The sequence below is a fragment of the Enhydra lutris genome, unplaced genomic scaffold (genome assembly GCF_002288905.1).
Source record: "Enhydra lutris kenyoni isolate GAN:26980312 unplaced genomic scaffold, ASM228890v2 scaffoldscaffold89, whole genome shotgun sequence".
NCBI lineage: Eukaryota > Metazoa > Chordata > Mammalia > Carnivora > Mustelidae > Enhydra > Enhydra lutris.
Window position 1 is genome coordinate 2,809,891 of NW_019154173.1, and position 20,900 is coordinate 2,830,790.

Sequence of the window (20,900 nt, forward strand, 5' to 3'; positions counted from 1 at the left end):
GATAAATAAAGAGCCAAAAACAACCTAGAACTCTAGACACAAAGGAAAGCTGAAAAATTATTTTAAACAAACATAGTAAAAAAAAAATACTAAAAAAGTTCTTGAAAGCCAAAAGGAAATTATTCCAGATATAAACTAGAAGTGGAAGAAAGAATGAACAGGACTGGAAAGGGTCAATATCTTGGTAATTATAAAAGATGATTGACTATCTGAAACAACAATAGTGGTGTTTTGTGGGGTTAAATGTAAAATATGCTATGTAATAACCAGAAGGGTGGGAGGGAGAAATAGAGCTCAGCTGTTCGGATGTGTTGGCAATTGCTCTGGATGAGGTAAAAGTACACATTTAAGGTAGACTGTCAAAAGCTACAGATGCATTTTGCAATTTTTAGGATGACTTCTAAAAGAATAATACAAAAAAGGATAACAAAAAGGCTAATGGAAGACACAAAATAGAACAACAGAAGAAAACACTTCTTTAAAACAAGAGGGGGGAAAAACGGAAGAAAAGGGAAGAATAAAGAAACAAAGACTGGGTGACACCTAAAGAGTGCAGGTAGCAAATGGCAAGCTTAGGGTCAACTGTATCAGTAATTATATTACATATAAATACACAAAACACTCTAACCCAAATAAACTAAATTATCAGACTGGATTTTTAAAAGTAGACCTCCCCCAACTATGGATATTTACAAGAAACAAGCAACACACATAGCATTTATAAATGTACGCCTGTATGCCTTTAGACTGCTGCTAGAAAACATGTAATTTGAATCGACTGGCTAGGAACCAAAACAAGAGATAATAGTGAATCATGGTCCTCAACTCTGGACCAACTCCCATTTAAGGATTTCCATCTTTTTGAAACAAGAGTCTCCATCTCTGACAAATGGGCTGGATTAGAGACAGGGATAATTTATTCCTTGTTCTTAGGCTGTATTCCAATGAATGGGTCTTCACAATAGACACCATTATTAAATTGTTTCAGAAAGGGAATATAGGCCAGTGTCTGGGATGGAGCTAAGGAATCAAGTATGTCTCAATTTGCAGACCCACCTCGTCCCAGTCCGATTTACCAGTATTTCCAGATTCCCTATTTTTTCTCCTCTCTCCAACTTTAACATAGAACATGGACTTACACATTTACAAGGACTTTCAACCATCTAAAATTTTTGGCAGGGGGAAGACATGGCCTCATTGAAGAAAATTTTGTTTTCTATCAAAGCTTCTATCATTGTAGATACTTACTGAAAGCTACAAAAAGTAGCAACCACCTCAGCATCTTGATCTTGTCCAAGATTCAGACCAATCGTTACATGGACTAATCTACAACATGCAATAAAACCAGCTTTACCAGATGGTTTGCAAATTTATAATAAAATTGACCATCTTCCCAGTTGGAGATGAAGGATCTTCCTGCCCACCTTCCTATTTCAAAGCAGCAAATTTCATATTGTAGGTCTGTCACTTTCCATAGGCCAGTTCTGTTTCCAATTTTGATTTAGACAGGGCTCTTTCAGATAAAGACAACAGAAACCAATTTCAAAATAGTTTCAGCAACAAAGAGATGTATTGACTCCTATAACTGGGAAATCCAAGGGCAGATCTGGCAGAGCTAGATCCAGGGGCTCAACAATGCCATCTGGGTTCTTTTGTTCTCTGTGCCTCTCTTCATGTTGCTCAATTCTTTGCTGGGCTCTCTCAATTTGGCAGGAGAGATGGTGGCTGGCAGTTCTCAGGATGGATTTTTACGACCCCAAATTACAAAGGTAAATAGACCTTTTTTCCTCTGCCTCAGAATACTCCCAGAAAATCTCACGAAAGGACTCTCATTGGCTTGTCTTGCTTCATGAAATATTCTCTGTACAAATCGCTGTGTCTAAGGGAGATCTGGTATAAAGACTGGCCTGGTCCGGGTACCATAACCCATTTCTGTGTCCATGGGAGAAATGTGTCATTTGTGAAAACAACCCATATAAGGCAGCGAGGGAGAAACAGTTCCTAATGCAAAGAACTGTTTGGGCCATCAGAGAAGTGTCCTGTTCACTACAGACCTTGATCCTTTTTCTACTTACAAAAACAATACAAGTTCGCTGCAAAAAAAAAAAAAAATCACAGTTTACAGAAACAGCATAAGATTTTGGTGAAAAGCTTATCTCTGATCAGATAGTTCTGGGCTTGAAATATGACGCAAACACATTCTATTTTGTGGCCTTATGTAAAATACTTCCCTTTTCCAAACCTTAGTTTCTTCACTTGTAAATTGGGGCAAACAGTAATACTGACTTCATAGGTTATTTATAAGAATGGTAATGCATGAAAGTGTTAAGAACATTGTGTTTTTATTTAGGAAAAAAAGACACATAGTCTGAGGGTGCCTGGGTGGTGCAGTGGGTTCAACATCTGACTCTTGGTTTCGGCTCATGATCTCAAGGTTGTGGGATTGAGCCCTGCGACCAGCTCTGCTCAGCAGGGAGTCTGAGTTTTTGTCTCTCCATTTCCCTCTGCCCCTCCCCCACATCTCTCTCTCCTTCCCCCCTAAAATAAATAAGTCATTTTTTAAAAAAAGGCATATAGTAAATATAGACATGTAAAAATAAAAGCACATAATAAGCCCTTAATCAATGTTGGTTAGAGTTATTCATAACATAGAATATCCAGGTCATCGATAGTTCCATCCTCTGGTCCCAACTTCAGCCCGCCAAATTCTTTGCAATCTGGAGTATATTTTCTGCATTTTTATTTAATATTTAAGTTGACACACACTTCTTTCATTTCAGAAGTAATCATAGGATAGTATCATATATGCTGTCTTGAACCCTGATTTTTTTTTTAATCTGCAATTCCCCATTCCTTTGTATAACAGTAGAGAATATGTCCCATCTCCCGTGTGAGGCAATCCCTATTCTTGTCTTTATATTCACACCAGGCTAACAAAACAGCCCTTCCGAAAGTCATCAGCGACCTCCATGTCACCAGCTCCAATGGACACTCTACCATTCTCATCCTATTTCATGTCTGGGCAGCAGACATGAAATAATTAATCATTTCTCCTTCTTTAAAAACGCTCCTTTGGCTTCCATAATACCACATTCTAGTGTTTTCCCTTCTATCACTCACTTTGCTCCATTCTTCCCAGACTGCTCTTCGGGTCCATGCTCTTATTTCTAGGCATTCAATGTTGGAGTTCCTTAAGGTTCTGTCCCAGTATTTCTGCCCTTATACTCTCCATACTCACTCCCTGAGTGACCTAATCCACATCAATAGCTTGAATTATACCTAAGTACCAATGACTTCCAAATTCAATCTGTAGCCTAGATCTTGCTTTTAAGATCCACTTGATAAATCCAAATTGATATCCTGAAGATCCTTTAACTAAACACCCCCAGATCTAATCCTCCTTTGGGGTTAACTGTCCTCTGTCCAGTTCCTAGAACCAAAAAGCTAAGGCTCATCCTTGACTCTTACTTGTCCTTCATCCTCCCACATTGACTACATGATGAATTCCAGGTAATTTTACCCCCTAAATAGCACTAAAACCCATAGAATTCTCCCCATGCTGTCTGCCACAAGCCTACTTTAGCTGAAGTACTGCAGAAAACCTCCTATCTTGTCTTCCTGAAAATTCTCTGGCTCCCTTGTCATACATCTGAACTGTAGCCAGAGCCCTCTTTTCAAAAAGCAAATCTTATCAAATCACTCATTTCTAAAATAACACTTGAGTGGCTTTACATTGCTTCTAAGATAGAAATCAGAGTCTGTGATGGCCGTTGCATAGCTTCTCCTAGGCCACCCTCCCCAGGCTCATTGCTTGTCATTTCCCATCTTATCAGAGCCTATTCCTACCCATGAGTTCCTCCTACAATAGGGCTTGGGATGATTCCCAGTGTTCTTTCCTGCTACTCTTTCATCTATTTAACCCTTTCTTAGCATTCAGACCACAGAGCAAGCGCCCACTACCTGGTCCACTCCACTTCCCTCTAGGCTACATAAAGGGCTTTTTGGTATATGATCTTATGGAAACTTCATGAAATTTTTAGTTGAGTTGATTATTCTATTGAGAACCTCATTGGATCAACTCTTATAACTTACTGGTTTTTGGGGGGTCTTTGGGGAGGGCTGTCCATCTACATCCTTTGGTTTTGTATATCAGATTCAAGGTGTATTCTCATGTATCTCAAAGCTTTCTCAAGGATATATTTTGGAGTATTGCTTTTAATTTTATTTAACTTCGTGGCCTTTTTTTTTTTTTTTTTTTGGGGGTTTTTTTTCCCCACTTGTTTTCTGTTTGGTTTTACAATCATTTTGTATGTGTGTGGTCTGCTTTTTGGATGTTCTATTAATTTCATGGACAGGATTCCTAGTTAGAAAATGCTTTTCTCTCTGCCTTCCCCTCTTCTGTGAAGATTCTTCTCTGGATGGTGTTATGGGTGCAAGGGAGAGACAGGGGTGGGGGACGGATGATTGACATGTCTTGTCCTCCTTTCTTGACGTGTCTTGTCCTCCTTTCTCGACTGCAGCAGCCTTAATTTTCCCTCTGCTTTTCCTCTCTCCCTGCACAGCTTTATCTCTAGAGAGTACCAACACCTCTCTCTCTCTCTCTCTCTCTCTCTCTCTCTCTCTCATTCTCCCACAGAAGGGTACGAGGCTGCCCTTGCTGGTTTCCCACTCTCGCAAGCAAGTTGCTTCTTGCACTCAGGGCTGTGAACTGCCCAGTCCCAACCTGTGTTCAACATTTTGTCATTTTAATGTCAAACGTTTGCATTCAAGGGTGATTTTATCTGTGCCTTGTCTAACTCCTCTGGTCACGTCAACTCTTTTTCGAGGAATTTCTTCAACTTTCCCTCTCCTGTTTTCTGCACCCACAGGCGTTTGCAGCCAGTGGGCAGACAGAGCTATGCTGGAATTGATGATTTTGTCTCTGTTTAAGGGTAATTTTACAGTGACAGTGTTCTCTGTCTCCTAGACATGCTGCAGGCAATGGGTTATGTATGCTTTCATATGTTTTCCTTGTGGCTTTTATGCATTTTTGAGAGGACGGTATGGAGGGGAGTCAAACGAGGGAGTCGTCATTGTTGTCTAAATCTGTTTTCCTTGCTTTTAAAAAATGGTTTAATCAAAAACGTAGTTGAATTGCAGATGTTTGCTTCCCTGTAAGTTACTTTGCTATCTTTTGCTTATATTGAGTTTTATAAAGATATAGTCATACTATATATTCTTCTAAGAATTGCACCTTCACTCATCACTGCTAATATCCATCCACATGGTTGTAGGACTATAGGTCATTCATTTTTTACCACCATCTAGTATTCCATTATAGGACTATTATTCATACTGTCATTGATGGCTGTACAGATTATTTCTTTCTTTTCTTACTACAGTCAGGGCTCCTATAAACATTCCTGTACATATCTCTAGAGTAAGCAGTAACTACATTTCACTCCTGAGCATCTGAAATGGGTGCGTAAGAATTGTGATACACGGGGCACCCAGGTGGCTCAGCCAGTTAAGTATCTGGCTCTCGATTTTGGCTCAGGTCATGATCTCAGGCTGTGAGATCGAGCCCTGCTTCAGACTCCACACTCAGCACAGAGCCTGCTTAAGGTTCTCTCCCTCTATCCCTCCCTCCCCACTCTCTCTCTCTCAAAAATTAAAAAAAAATACAAATAGTACAAATAAAATAAAAATGCTTTTTAAAAAAGAATTGTAATATGCTCTAAGTATAAAATACGCCCTGGATTTCAATTACTGAAAAACAAAGGATGTAAAATATCTCACTGGTAATTTTTATGTTGATTACATATTGAAATGCATGGGCTACATTGTGTAAGTTAAATATATTATTAAGTTACTATATATATATGTATATATGTATATATATATATATGTATGTATATATATATACTTTTTAATGCAGCTCCAAGAATATTAAAGATCACATTTTTACCTGAACCTGAGTATCATGTTAGATTTCTATTGCAATGTGCTGCTTTAGGGTAAAAACTAAGGAATAGAATTTCTGGGTAGATGATTGTGTGAATCTTCACTGTCAATGATAAAGCCAAATTATTTTTCAGTGAGATTATACCAATTTATAACATGAGCAGTACCGCACAAGGGTTCCCAATGCTCCTCATACTCTCCAGTACTTGCGATTGTCAGACAGTTTAATCACTGCCAATCAGATAATTATAAAATGACACCTTATTGAGGTCTTGATTTTCATTTTTCAGACTACTAATGAGAGAGGACAAATTCTCATATTTTTAAATTGCCACTTGTGTTTCTGCTAATACAAAGTGCCTATTTTGTCTTTCTCCTTTCTCCCTCTCTGATTCTGTCCACTACCTTTTTTGTGCATTTTTCTTTCTGATTTGTAGAAATACTCTCCCTATTTAAGACACCAAAACTTTGTCTGTTATACATGTTGTACATACCCTCTCCCTATTTATGGTTTGTATTTTCATTTGCTTTATGGTATATTTCTATAAACAAGAAGTCTCCATTTTAGAGTCATTGAATTTATCACACTTTGTTTTTAGGATTGGTAGTTTATTTGGGTCCTGAGTCTAGCCTAGCCTGAGATCATAAAGATATTTGCCCATAGTTTTCTTCTACAAGTGATGGAATATAAACATGAAATTCATAGACACGTAATATATCTCCATTTCTTTAAGCCTTCCTTAGTATCTTTAAATGTAGGTTCAGAAGTTTCACCATGTATATCTTGTGCATCTTTTGTTATATGTATTCCTAAGGACCTTGGTAGTATTTTTAGCTATTATAAAATGTGTCTTTAAAAAAATATGCTTTCTGTTGGTTGTTAGACTATATACAGTTACATTTGTATGTTGATCATATTGTGAGCCATCTTGCCAAACTCTTACTATTATTATTTGTAATAATTTGCACATTGATTCATTCTGGTTTTCTATATTTAAAAAAAAAAGTCCCATGAATTGCAAATAAAAATGGTTTTGTTTCATCCATTTCACTTTGTTTCACATCTCAATCCTTAATCCATATGGAAATTATTTAACTGTAGGGTGCGAAGTAATGGCTTTATTTCATTTTCCATATGGATAACCAATTTATTTATTGAACAGTGAAATCTTCCTTATCCAATGATTTCAATACCTCTGTCAGATACCGAGATCCCATTTATACATGATTCTGTTTGTGGACTCTTTTTTTTTTTTAAGATTTTATTTATTTATTTGACAGACAGAGATCACAAGTAGGCAGAGAGGCAGGCAGAGAGAGAGGGGAAGCAGACTCCCCGCTGAACAGAGAGCCTGATGTGGGGCTCCATCCCAGGACCCTGGGATCATGACCTGAGCCGAAGGCAGAGCCTTACCCACTGAGCCACCCAGGCGCCCCAGGACTCTTTTATTATTTTATATCGATTTTATTATTTCCTTTCTTTAAAACACTTATGGGATTTCTTGCAAGGTAGGTCTGCTGGCAACAGATTCCCTCAATTTTTGTTTATCCAAGAGAGTATTTATTTCTCCTTCACTTTAAAAGTACAGTGTCACAGGGCACAGAATTCTAGGTTGGTGGGGTTTTTTCACCCAACACTATTATTTTTTTAATTTTTAAAATATTTTATTTATTTACTTATTTGTCAGAGAGAAAGAGAGGACAGGCAGAAGGAGCAGCAGAGGGAGAGAGAGAAGCAGGCTCCCCCTGAGCAGGGGGCCCAATGTGGGGCTCAATCCCAGGACTCTGGGATCACAATCTGAGCTGAAGGCAGATGTTTACCTGACTGAGCCACCCAGGCATCCCCTCCCAACACTTTAAATGCTCCAGTCCCCTCTTCTTGCTTGCATGATTTTTGAGAAGTCAGGTATAATTTGTATCCTTGCTCTCCTATACATGAGACATTTTTCCCCGCTCTGGATTCTTTCTGGATTTTTTTCTTTATCTTTGGTTTTCTAGAGTTTGAAAATAAGATCCCTAAGTGTCTTTTTTCAGGCATCTATCCTGCTTAGCGTTCTCTAAGCTTCTGGAATCTGTAGTTTGGTGTCTGACATTAATTTGATGAAACCTGCAGTCATTACGTTTCAAATATTTCTTCTATCCCTTCTCTTTCTTTTCCTTCCGGTATTGCCATTCTGCATGTTACACCTTTTTAAAAAAGATTTATTTGCTTATTTAAGAGAGAGAGAGCAAGAGAGAGAGAGCGAGTGCATGGGGGGAGAGGCAGAAGGAGAGGGAGAGAGAGAATCCCAAGCAGCCTCCACATTCAGTGTGCATCCTGTCAAGGGGCTTGATCTCATGACTCAGATCATGACCTGAGTGGAAATCAAGAGTCAGACGCCTAACCAACTGAGCCACCCAGGTGCCCCTACCTGTTTCACCTTTCGTAGTTGTCCTTGAGTCCTGGGATATTCTGTTCTTTTTTTTTTTTTTAAGTCTTCATTCTCTTTTATTTTTAATTTTGGAAGTTTCTTCTGAGATACCCTCAAGCTCAAAGATTCTTTCCTTAGTCATGTCCAGTCTACTCATAAGCCCATCAAAGGCTATCTTGATTTCTGTTCTCATTTTTTTATCTTTACTATTTCCTTTTGGTTCTTGCTTAGAATTTCCATCTCTTTGTTTACATTGCCATCTGTTTTTGTATGCTGCCTACCTTATCTATTAGAGTATTATTCACTGTTTTCTTAAATTCCTCATCCGATAATTCCAGTATTGCAGCCAATTCTGGTTCTGTCACTTGAAATTGTGTGTTTTGCCCTTTGGTAAACCTTAGAATTTCTTTTCTATTCAGACATGATGTACCAGGTAAAGAGAACTGTAGCAAATAGGTCTTTAGTAACACTGTGGGGAGGCATGTGGGGCAGGTAAACATTCTATAGCCTTATGATTAATTCTGTCTTTCAGGCAGCCCGTACCCCATGACCGTGAACTCCACAAGTTCTCCTCACTACCTTGCCCCATTTAGGTGGAACAGGTTCCCTAGAGGGGCCTGTGACTTCCATTCATCCCGATCAGTTAGGGTCTGATCATATGCCAGCAGGTTAGGCTCTTGTTAACTAGTTCCCCTGAGAGCAGGCCTTGTTAAGAAAAACAGAATGTTTGACATATTTCAGTATGGCTCCTTTTCCTCTGTCCCTGCCAGAAGCTCATAGAAATTTTTCTCCAGTATTGTCTGTGAGAACCTGGCTGATTCTTGGATGCAAAACTCACAAAAGCATGGGGCCTCCTCTAGGACTGGGTTCCCTTGGACTTTTTAACTCTCAGACTCATCTACACTGAGCCTCTGGCAAATTGTCCATGACAATTCCGATTTTCCTACTCAGGCACTGTTTCCCACAGCAGTGTCACTCAGGAATTTGCTCTAGTTAGCCACCATTCCTTAGTTTTGCCTTTTTGTCTCTTCAGTTGTGGGGAGAGTGGTTTGCCCTGTGTCCTTACATCTCTTCTGTATCTAAGAAGAGCTGACTTTCTCGGGGGCCTGGGTGGCTCAGTTGGTTGAGCATCTGACTCTTGGTTTTGGCTCAGGTCCTGGTCATGTGATTGAGTCCTTTATCTGGCTCTGTGCTCAGCAGGGAGTCTGCTAAGGATTCTCTCTCTTCCTCTCCCTCTGCCCCTCCCTCTACCTCTGTGCTGGCTGTCTCTCTAAAATAAATAAATATTTTCTGGCTTGTTAATTTTTGCCATTCTAACTGGTGTGAGGTGGTATCTCAGTGTGGTTTTGACTTGAATTTCCCTGATGGCTAATGATATTGAACATTTTTTCATGTGTCTGTTAGCCATTCATATGTCTTCTTTGGAGCAGTGTCTATTCATGTCTTTTGCCCATTTCTTGACTGGATTATTTGGTTTTTGGGTGTTGAGTTTGAGAAGTTCTTTGTAGATCTTGGATACAAGCCCTTTATCTATAGTGTTATTTGCAAATATCTTCTCCCATTCCGTGGGTTGCCTCATTGTTTTGTTGACTATTTCCTTCACTATACAAATGATTTTTACCTTGATGCAGTCTCAAAAGTTCAGGAAACAACAAATGTTGGCGAGGATATAAACAAAGGGGATTCCCCCTTACACTGTTGGTGGGAATGCAGGTTGGAAAACAGTGCAGAGGTTCCTCAAAAAATTAAAAATAGAGCTACCTTATGACCCAGCAATTGCAATACTGGGTATTTACCCCAAAGATACAGATGTAGTGAAAAGAAGGGGTACATGCACGCCAATGTTCATAGCAGCAACGTCCACAACAGCCAAACTATAGGAAGAGCTGAGATGCCCTTCAACAGACAAATAGATAAAGAAGATATGGTCCATATATACAATGAAATATTACTCAGCCATCAGAAAGGACAAATACCTAACACCATTTGGGTATCGACATGGATGAAACTGGAGGGGATTATGCTAAGTGAAATAAGTCAAGCAGAGAGAGACAATTATCATATGGTTTTGCTTATATGTGGAACATAAGGAATAGCATGGAGGACATTAGAAGGAAGGGAAAAATGAAAGGGTGGGGGAATCAGAGGGGAAGAAGAACCATGAGAGTCCTATGAACTCCAGGACACAAACTGAGGGTTTTAGAGGGAGGGGGTTGGGGGGTTAGGTGAGTCTGGTGATGGGAATTAAGGAGGGCATGTATTGCAATGAGCACTGGGTGTTATACACAAACAGTGAATCATGGAACACTACATCAAAAACTAATGAAGTACTGTATGGTGACTAACCTAACATAATAAAAAAATAAAAATAAATAAATGAATCTTTAAAAAATAATTTTTTTAAAAAAGAGTTGGCTTTTCCATCAAAAGAAATGAAATCTTGCCATTTGCGACGACGTGGATGGAACTAGAGGGTATCATGCTTAGCGAAATAAGTCAATCGGAGAAAGACAACTATCATATGATCTCCCTGATATGAGGGAGAGGAGATGCAACATGGGGGGTTAAGGGGGTAAGAGAAGAGTAAATGAAACAAGATGGGATTGGGAGGGAGACAAACCATAAGTGACTCTTAATCTCACAAAACAAACTGAGGGTTAATGCGGGGAGGGGGGTTGGGGGGGTGGGATTATGGACATTGGGGAGGGTATGTGCTATGATGAGTGCTGTGAAGTGTGTAAACCTGGCGATTCACAGACCTGTACCCCTGGGGATAAAAATATATTATATGTTTATAAAAAATAAAACTAAAAGAAAAAACACACACACACACACACACACACACACACACACACACAAAAAGAGTTGGCTTTTTCACCTGTTTAACTTTTTATCTGTTGTTTGGGTGGAGTAGTAACTTCCAGATTCCCTACACAGGAAACCAGAATCCAAAAGTTTAGTACCAATTTATTTGTTTTTAATATTGAGTTGTGAGAATTGTTTATATATTTAGGATACAAGTCTTACCAGATATATAATTTGCAAATATTTTCTCTCATTCTGTGGGTTTACTTTCACTTTATTGCTAGTGTCATTTGAAGCTGAAACGTTTTTAATTTTGATGAAGTCCAATTTAGCTACTTCTTTCTCTTGACATTGTGCTTGTGGTGTCATCTCCAAGAAATTACTGCTTATGACAAGGTCACAAAGATTTATTCCTATATCTTCATTGAAGGTTTTTATAATTTTAGCTCTTCCATTTAGGTCATTGATCCATCCTTCTATTTTTGACCTATTTGTATCTTTGAGTTTAATGTGTGTTTTTTGTAGATAACATATCACTGAATTGTTTTTAATCCATTCTGCTAATTTCTACTTTTTGTTTGGTATACTTGGCTAATTACATTTAATATAATTACTAATAAGGTAAACATTAAGTCTGTCATTTTTCTATTTGTTTTCTTTTTTAAAGATTTATTTATTTATTTATTTATTTATCTGTCTATTAGAGAGAGCACAAGCAGGGTGAGTGGCAGACAGAGAGATAAGCAGGCTCCCTGCTGAGCAAGGAGCCTGATGCAGGACTTGATCCCAGGACCTTGGGAACATGACCTAACCCGAAGGCAGATGCTTAACCAGCCGAGTCACCCAGGAATCTTGCTATTTGTTTTCTATTGTTTTTTCTTTCTCTAGCCTTCCATTACAGCTTTTTCAGGGCCATATACATATGAAAACAAGTTAAGAATTACTATATATTTTGAGCCAAGTTAGCCTTTTATTCTGCAGTTACCCTTTCTATCCATAATAATGCTTTCTGTCTTAGTCTTTTTTTATTTTTTAGTAATATTGCTATTCTAGCTTTCTTTTTGTTCGCTGTTTTGCCTGGTGCATCTTTATTCTTCCTGGTGCACTTTTTGGTAATCTATTATTTCAACCTTCCTGGAGCTGTTTACTTATTGAGATTATTGATATATTTGGACTTGTCTCTGTCATGTTACTGCTTTATCTCTGTTCAAACTTCTTTTTCTATACCTCCTTTAATTCTCTCTCAATCCCTCTCCCATCCAATTAAGTTACAACCCAATTCTTGTATTTTGTCTTTTTCATATTCCATTCTCTTTTCCAGTAACAGTTTGCAATTTATACAACAGATAATATACTCTAAGTGGTCATCATTAAAATGTTGTTTCATAACACAGCCTAAAGTTTTTTTAAAAATAGTACTTCATGGGGTGCCTGAATGGCTCTTGATCTCAAGGTTGTAAGTTCAAGCCCCAAGTTAGGTAGAGACTATTTAAAAAAAAAATCTTAAAAACCATAGTAATACTTTACTCTTTCTTCCTAACAAAACATGGATGTTAGTACATTCTAACACCAAGCAACCCTCTTCCCATCCCTGCCAACCACAATAACCAATTACATGCCATTTGATCCAACATTTTATTTTTGTCCTTTTTATAGGCCAATAAATTACACATGATTGATATTTCGTACATAAAATGTTTCCTTAGATTGACAGGCATGCTTACCATCTACTCTGCTCAATGGTTCTGTCCTTTTCCAAAACAATTTTTTGAAGTATAACTTAGAAACAATAATGTGTACATGTTGAAAATACATAGTTTAATAAGTTTTGACAACTCTGTCCACACAATGTTGAAGATGCAGCCATGTGCACATCCCCCACAGCCCACTCCCTGCCACCAGCTGTAGGCAAGTTGGTTAGTAGCCAGTGGGCCATGCTGAAGAGGGCTGGGGACTGGGCTAATCTGGAGAGCACATGTTCCCTTCTAAATGGAGAGGCTGCTACTTATTCAGCTGTTGCCATGAGGGCCCAGTGCTGTCAGTTCTTTGGATTTTTCATGAGATGCTGGAAATCCATATATTATGAAAAATAACTGATTTGTAATTGGTGGCAGTGGATTCAAATGTCTTAAAACAATGAGCGGGCCAACACAAACTTCTTCTACAGGCAGTACCTTCTCCTTTGGATCACTCTGTTTCTATTTTGCCAGAGATAATGGAAGTCCATATATTAGGATGGTGTTAGCTTCCCTTCAACTTCAAGGTGAGCTCCATCTGTGGAATGAAAATACATACCTCTCAACCTCTTTCAATTAAAACCAAAACTAGATATGGAACAAGAGGAATGAAAAGAGGGGCAATCACAGTAACTGAGACAGTCATGGAAATACTCAACGGGGCCTTCTCTACAGGGGAGAGAAGATGAGAACTTTGAGTGGCAGAAATGTGCCCTGACAAGGGCCCCTTGGCTCTCAGAGTTAAAGAGACAGATAGCACTTAAGGGTGTTTGGCTGTAGTAATGGTTTTCTCCTTCTCCCCTTATAAGGAGTTTGGTGGTTGTCAGCCTGGGGTTGGTTTAGTTGCTCAAGATGCCATTCCTGCTATTTGTCTGATTTTCCCTCTGGGTTTAAGATAGCTCTTGTAGCTCCAGGCACTGCATTCATTATCCCCGACAAGGAAAAGGGGGAAAGAGCAAAGGCAAAAATGTGTATGATAGTGGAGAAGGAAAATAGCTTTCTCAGTAGCCTTATCTATTAACCTTCTGGTTCCATTTAACAGGCTGGAACTCTAAGACATGTCCCCCTAAGCTGCAGGGGGAGGGACTGGGGCTATCCTAAATAAAGAGTTCTGTTAAGAAAAAAGGAAAAGGGGCACCTGGGTGGCTCAGTGGGTTAAAGCCTCTGCCTTCGGCTCAGGTCATGATCCCAGGATTCTGGGATCGAGCCCTGCATCGGGCTCTCTGCTCAGTGGGGAGCCTGCTTCCTCGTCTCTCTCTCTGCCTGCCTCTCTGCCTACTTGTGATCTGTCTGTCCAATAAATAAATAAAAATCTTTAAAAAAAAAAAAAGAAAAAAGAAAAAAGGAAGAAATGAATATTGAGCAGACATGACCCAAACATACAGGCCAAGTCATTCCCGGGCAGACATGCTATTATGCTCTTATGATAATGCTGGTTATCGACTGCCGGACTGCATCAGCAATCTGAATTTACCCCTGGTGTTTCAGAAGCTATGATGTGTCTGGATGAAGTCAAAAGAGAAGGAAAGCACGAGGTCCACATCTCCCTGGCCCTCAGGAACTTGGCTGAGATGATAAATATCCCTTTGCTTCTCTTTAGCCTGAACTCAGTGGCTTCTATAAAGAGCTGGTAAAATAATCAAGGTATGGGATCAGTACATAGAATGACATTGACCTTGCCATAATTGTCCTTTGCCATATTTCTAAACTAGGATTTTAGTCTCTCAGGCCTGGCACTGTAAACCAGGGGTGGAACACGTGAGTCACATTATGTGGCTTTCTTGAATTCAGGGAGTGATTATGGCCTCAAATTCAAGACTGACAGAATGGCTAATAATTTGGATCAATAAAACTTTTTTTTAAAGATTTTATTTTATTTTTTATTTGAGAGATTGAGAGAGAGAGAGAGCGAGCACAAACAGGGTGGAGGGGCAGAGGAAGAAGGATAAGAAGACTTCCCACTGAGCAGGGAGTCCGATGCAGGGCTCAATCTCCAGACCCCAGAATCAGGACCTGAGTCAAAGGCAGATGCTTAAATGACTGAGCCACCTAGGCACCTCTCAAGAAAACTTTTTAATTTACCAGAAACGCTGTCAACTTTGAAATAGCAACTGCCTCTTAGGCAGGATAGAGCATACCTATTAACTAGGAGTTTAGCAGTAGGCTATCTGTACCATCCTTTAAAAAAAAAGAACACATAAACACAGAAAGATAAGGAAGGATGAACCCCAAAGTGAGCCATTGTCCTGGTTCACTTCTTCTGCCTGTTCAGTACTGTTTGGCACTTAGAAATCTGTTTCAATTGTTATTTCCTTCCATCATTTTTTTCATCGATTGATTCATACAAAAAATATTTAAGTAGCTACCTATGCCAAAGAGCTGGGTTCACAGTGGATGTTGAGATTAAAAGAGTGCTCTCAAGGTCATCATTTAAATGTAAGATCTTGGGGCTCCTGTGTGGCTCAGTGGGTTAAAGCCTCTGCCTTCAGCTCAGGTCATGATTCCAGGGTCCTGGGATGGAGCCCCGGGTCAGGCTCTCTGCTCAGTGGGGAGCCTGCTTCCTCCTCTCTCTCTCTGCCTGCCTCTCCACCTACTTGTGATCTCTCTCTCTGTCAAATAAATAAATAAAATCTTTTTAAAAAATTTAAAAAATAAATGTAAGATCTTGGGTAAATGTGAAAACTTCATGGGGACTGTAGAAGTGGCACAGTGGGGAGCCTACAGTAAGGCTCTTGTGTGTGCCTGATTTGAAAAACTACATTAGTAACTTGACGATACTAGGGACAGCCAAATGGACTCTGATTTACAATCTATTCCCTGGAACAGATAGAGAACAGGATTTAAACATTGAAGAGCAATTCACAAAAAGACTTTTCACCAAGACCTCTGGAAGGAAGATGGAATGGTGTCCTTAGAGCCCTCGCCATGAGGTCAGAAAGTAAAAAACAGCCTGTATTATGGTTCCAGATCAGAGAGGATGGAAGGAATATTCCGAAGGCAGCATGACCAGGTGCCACCAAAATGTCCCCACAAGCAGTTCATGATGAACTGCTCCAATGTTCCTCAAAGTAGACCCCAGAGTTGAGAGGTGCTCAGGGGCGAAAGGGGGACAGAAAGGGCTTGAAATTTGTAGTCTCTCAGATGCTAGACAATCCCTTTTGGCCAAGAAATCCAAAATCACCGAGGGACAATAATGGTCCTCTGACACTGAGAGTGTTTAGTTAGTGGTTCTAACCTTAGAAGTAGACCCTCAAAATGGTGGCCAGTGGAGCAAGAGAAAAGTTATGGAGAGTAACTGTTCATGCCAAGAAAGAGCCTCATGGGTTATAAGGGAAGGTGAGAGGACTGTGAGGGTGATAGTTTATGTAGGGCTCAAAGCCAAATATCACTGAGCTTGTGTTAAAGCCTTTGACTGTTCCTAAACCTCAACCATGGAGCCATGGAGAAGCCATGGAGAAGCATGTCTTACTTATACTGATTGACTTAACCTGAGTGTGTATTTAAAGCTTCTATATTCACCTCTCTACACGAAGTCACATCATTCACACAACTACGGATTATTTTCTTGGCATACAACATTTGAAAATTGTTTAATGCTCTAATCCATTCCCCCCTTTGGGTTTCAGTATTTGTGAGCCAGGTTTAATAAAAACTTTATCTAGAGTCAACTCCGTGAAAGCCCTGTGGCAAGGTTTCTAAGTCCATTTTTCAGGGGCCTCCAACAGGATAGAAGGGAAATGGGTTTTCATTCTTCCTGGCTTTATAACTTCTTAGCTCTTTTTGATCCATTTTTTTTCCTCTGAGGAGAATATGAAGTAGAGATAAATATTTTATAAGCCTCCAAGAGTTTAAAGGTAAAAGAGCCTTTCAAATTAAAGGGCCATTCCACAAAAAAAAGTTATTATTTTAGCTACTGAAACTGAAACAAGTTTGGGGATGGAGAGAAAAGTGGGCAGGTTGAGAGCTAAGGTATTGATTCCTAGGCTTGACTCTTGAGAGAAAACAGTAAAAAGGACTTCATTTAAAATGAGCTTCTTTTTTGCCTTCCTGAAGTCTTTGTGTTGTGTCTGGTGAGTGGACACTTGCCAGGCAGTAGATATACAGAATTGAAATAAGAAGGCTTTTAGATGCTCAGGGACTGTGGCCAATCCAGGGAACCCACACACCATGCATCTACTACCTGCAGGGCTATGACCGAAGACCCCAGTAGGAGCCACTGACTTGTTTTCCCCTGGCTGTCTCCCACTGATACTAAACCTCAACCTCCACTGACCTTCTGGACTTTTGTATTGCATTGACCAACTTCCTTGTCAAACGTCCCCTGTGTGGAATAACCCAATTCTTGTTTGGACTACCCAAAAATCAACTCCCCAAACTAGCCATCTCCATACAGATTGATCCCTGCTCCACTGCAGGTGTATAGGAAGGAGAACCAGGGGATGTTGAGACCCTCAGCTGCTCAGGAACCTCGGGAACTAAGACTAGCAAGGACATAAAACAAGCATAAAGACTTTTGGGCCAATTGACTATCCCATTGAAATTCCAGCCCAAAGGATCATTTTGTAAAAGGAAAGATTAATTAGGAGTGGGCAAGATTCCATCACACACTTACTGCCATAGTAAACTGTAGTCTGGGTCACTTGATCTTGGGAAGCTAAGAGAAGTCAGGCCACTGATCATGGTCACGTGTCTAGAGGGTGCTGGTGCAGAGTGCACAAAGGTAGGCCTTCTCACCCTTCCCTACCATCTTTGTCATCAATTATCCTATCAAGGGACGTAGGTTTCACCATGATAGAAACAAAAGCCCACATTTTGCAAGAAGAGCTTTTATGTGTTCAGAGGCAATCTGTTGTCATATGTATCACTGGGAGTGGGTTTTAAGGATAGAAAAAAATTGCAGTAGTGTTGATGGTAATAATTTTATTTACTTCTTTGCTTCCTTGGCTTCACAACATGAACCAAATATAACTTCTAATAAGGGAAAATTGTAATAATGCTGTTGAGTGCAAATTTTACTGTTATAGTAACTGTAAAAGCACACTGATAATAGATTCTTTTTTAAAAACAGTGGTATATTGGGATTGGATTTTAGTGCAATGACTAAAGCCCCAGAAACCAAATTTAATAAAAATGTTGTCAGGAGTATTATATGTCATGACACAGGATCTCATGAACAGGACAGATCAAAGGATTCTGACTTGAGCTGATGGTGGAACACCAAAATTAGCAATAACATTTCCAGATGACCGGGGGCCTGGGGAGGGGGCAAAGACATAGTGAATAATCTCTTACTGGTATGGCATGGAGGTCCCCCCACTGCTGAGCAATGTTGCTTTACTGTCTGTTTCCTGTGGCTGCTTGGGTTTTTTTGCTTGTTTGTTTTTACATCGCTGCTATTGGTGCCAACTGACACCAAACCTCCCAATGCTTCTTGTCACCGTCAAAATTCCCAGCAGTCATTCCTTCTGAGAAGTGGTATTTCTGGGAATGCTGTCACAGGGACTGACTCTAGATGGCCCTCTCAATGCTCCTCAGAACAGTGACACTAGATTATTCAGATCTGTGTGGGGAAACCTCCAGCCAAACTTTGCCCATTATTTTGGTGATGACCCTAATGTAATTCCCTCGCTTGTGTAGGGCAAGTGTGGACGTAAGTATTACTATTCTCCATCTTGGATATTGTGCCCTACTTTTCTAGAGAAATAAAATCGAGCTTCCAAGCCTAATGTTCAGAATGACCCCTTTCTCCTCCCTCGACAGGTCTGTCTTGTCATTCTTAGCTGGATCTTTAGGTTTAGTCCTATGTGCCCTGACCTCCCACTTTCCATTCTTCTTTCTGGAGCCTTAGGTTATTATGTAAAGGCTAAAACTTTGGACCTCAACATCTGAAGGTTGCATCTGGACATCCAAAAATGGTGGATTTCAACTCGGCCACTTTCGTGTCCCAACAGCAAGCAGTATGTATGCCACAGACAAGAGCATTTCAGTTACGGTACCCAGAAATGGCCCAACGTAGAGGTGGAGAAACTAAGGCTCAAAGGAAAAAAATTACTGGCTCCAGGGTACAAAGCTAATTTCTACAAAGCCACAAACAGAAGGCTACTAATTTTTCTACCACACTATGGTATCTCTACTAATACCTTAAAAATTAAAATGTATTATATAAAATATATAAAAAATACATATCTTTATTATTAAAGTAATATTATATCATCATATATCATTAATATTATTAGACACTAATATGTTATACATAATTACATATTATATATACCATGTTATATATTATATGCTGTATTATTATAAATATTATTTTATATAATTGATCAATGTGCAATTAATATATAATTAATTAATATGTGATAAGTATATAATAAGTAATAGAATAAATTATATATATTTCTAATAATTTAATACACATATCATATATCATATATCATATATAACATTTAATGATGTATATAACATGATATATAATAATATATAATAATATATTATATGTAATATATTATTGCATAATATATATTTTATACTATATATTATATATCATATATAGTATATATAATAGATATATACTATACATATGTTATTACATACATGTAATAATATATTTATTACACAATTATAATGTAGTAATGCATGTAATAATATGATTATAATATACATGTAATAATTATATTTTTACATGTATTGTTACATTATAATTATGTAATAATTATATTATTACATGTATGTAATAATATATATATTATATATCATTGCATATACTATATATGTTATATAATATATACTATAAAATATAGTATATATTATATGTCTTACATGTCTTATATTATATATTATATATTATTATATATTATATTATTATATATTATATATTATATATTATTATATGCTATATATAAATATTGTATGTATATTGTATGTATAGGTGTATATATGTATATTGTATGTATGTATACCATATAATATATGATATAAGGTATACTATATGTACTATATGTACTATGTATAATATATAACTATATTTTACACATTATATATAAATCAATACATATGCTATATGTAATTTATACTCTATATAATAATATCTAATTACAATATATGATATATAAAACATATAATATATACATAAAACTATTATAAAACTATTATATACTATATGTACTATATAATAATATAAGTATTATGTACTATACACAATCATAATCATATACTATATCAGTATATATAATATAATATGTATAATTCTATATATGATATATAATACATAATATATAAAATACATATAATATATAACTATATATACTACTAACAATACAAATATATACTATATATAATATATATAAAATATATATTATGTATAAATTTATAATATATATTATTGCATACTATATATAACATATTACATACTACATATACTATATTTTATATATAATTATATAACTATATATACTATATATAGTATACTATATACCATATAACATATAATTATACATAATAAAATATATTCTAAATAAAGTATTATCATCATATAATATCTATTATGCTATATATTATATTATATATATATTATATGCTATATAATATATAGCATACTATATAATAGCATATAATAGCATATAATATACACATAATATATATAACATAAAACTATATTCTAATAATATATAAATATATACTATATAATATATATAACTGTATATACTATATACTATACATAATATACTATATACTAAGTAATATATAATATAATATGTAATTATATATAATATATACTATATATAATATCATATATAATAATATATAATATATAGTATATAATATAATATACATAAAATAAATATAAACTATATATAATAAAAATAATTATATGTCATATATACTACATATAGTTATATATAGTATACTATATATGATTATATACATAATATATATACTCTACATATAACTATATATTATTATATACTATATATAAAATATAATTATATATACTATATATAAA